At 44.7% G+C, this 1749-nt stretch overlaps 1 pseudogene; it reads right to left on the bottom strand.

The window, feature by feature from the left end:
- Positions 1-201: 201 nt before the first annotated feature.
- On the bottom strand, positions 202-1497 carry LOC147712931 (zinc finger BED domain-containing protein 6-like; annotated as a pseudogene).
- Positions 1498-1749: the final 252 nt, after the last annotated feature.

Genomic DNA, 1749 nt, shown 5'->3' with positions numbered 1-1749 from the left:
TGGGAACCTGAGGAATGCAGACTGCAGCACCTTCAAATCAATAAGCAAACAAGTGAAGACAGTTCTGCTAATGGGCTTGTTTTTGTGATTAGGTGATTAAAGTTTGAATTATATTAACTGTGCACAACAAAGAAAGACAGACACACAGGAATTAAAGTGAATAAGGACAAAAAATAAAGTTATTGATTCATTGTCTAATTTTCAGGGGTCAGTGTCAGTGAGTAAGAATAAAGCTTTGTCATCATACACTGCGAATTCAGGCAGGGTGAGGTCAGTGTCACTTAACAGAGAAGAAATTCCCTCATCTACGTTGCTGTCCACCTCGTCTTCATCCGACGTGCTTTCTCGTACTTTGTAATCTGGTGGTATGAGGTGCTGATTCATCTTGATCATTGTTAACCTCTCCACATTTTTGGGCGATAGGCGGCTCCGTTTGGAAGTTACAATGCCACCAGCAGCACTGAAAACACGTTCAGAAAACACACTTGCGAGTGGGCAAGATAAGTAGTTTATAGCCAGGTTGGAGAGCTGTGCCCACAATTCTTTTTTCCCATGCCAATACGCCAATGGGTCAGCATTAACATAGACCTCTGTTGAGTCATTCAGATAGTCGTGCACCATCGACTCAAGGTCCTCCAAGGTTCCTCCACTTTGCTTACTTTTTGCTGTGACCTTTTCAGAACCAAACCCAAGCTGAGTTAGCCAATCCTCTTCTGCATGCAATGTTACTGTTGTGTCTGGTGCAGATGATCCGGTTGCCGGTGTCTTTAACGGCTGAGAGGTCACTTGTGCCACAGCCACAGGTGCCGAAGTGGATTCTTTTGACTTGGGATGGCCTGCTGATGCTGATGTACTGCCTTTTCCTTCAATTTTCTGCCGTTCTCTTTCAAACCTCTTGGCTGAGAAGGCTAGCCAACGTTTGTACTTTGTAACATCTTGATCATCGAAAGGAAAGAATGCTTGGCCTGCCAGCGCCTTTTTGTAGCGTGGATCCAGAATAGTAGCACAAATGTAATGCTGTTCTGAGTGGATCATTTTAAGACGTTCATCACCATGTAGGCGCTCTAATAATTTCTCCGCCAAAAGAAAAGCGTCTTTCTTTTCTTCATCTTTTTGAAACATAGAAGACACCGCCTTCAGTTGGTGCTCCAGCATGCGCAACAATGGGATAGCTTTTCCCAAATTACAGTCCTCCTTGCTGACTGCACGTGTGAAGACCTCAAAAGGACGAAGCATGTCTGTCAGGCTTTTAACTAGGTTCCATTGCGCCGCATCTAGCCTCAGGTCCTTCTGAGCTGTACCCAGTGTTAAGAAGTAGTGATCGAGTACCGTATATTGCTCATACAGACACTCAAGCATGTAGAAGGTTGAGTTCCAACGTGTTGCCACCTCCTGGATGAGTCCTTTCACTGGCATTTAATGTTCATGTAGCAGGCTCCTCAGATGCTTCCGGGCCTTAAAAGAATGGCTGAAATGGTTGCACATTCTTGGGCAGGTGGCCACTAACTCGCACGCTAGACTGTCTTCATCACTCAAGAATTTTTTAACAACCAGGTTTATACAGTGCGCCAAACACGGCACTCTGAAATACTCACCCAGCTACATGGCCTTAACTACATTGGCGCCATTATCCGTGGAAACATAACCAATCTGGCTTTTTTTGGGGGACAGCCAGTGAAAGACCTTTGTGTTAAACTCATTCTAAATGTTTTCTGCTGTGTGACGTTTCTCCAAGCCAAACATGGCTAG

The sequence above is a fragment of the Lissotriton vulgaris genome, chromosome 5 (genome assembly GCF_964263255.1).
Source record: "Lissotriton vulgaris chromosome 5, aLisVul1.2, whole genome shotgun sequence".
In the NCBI taxonomy this organism is placed as follows: Eukaryota; Metazoa; Chordata; class Amphibia; order Caudata; family Salamandridae; genus Lissotriton; species Lissotriton vulgaris.
The sequence above is the reverse complement of the archived record's forward strand: the minus strand, read 5'-3'. Positions and strand labels throughout refer to the sequence as shown.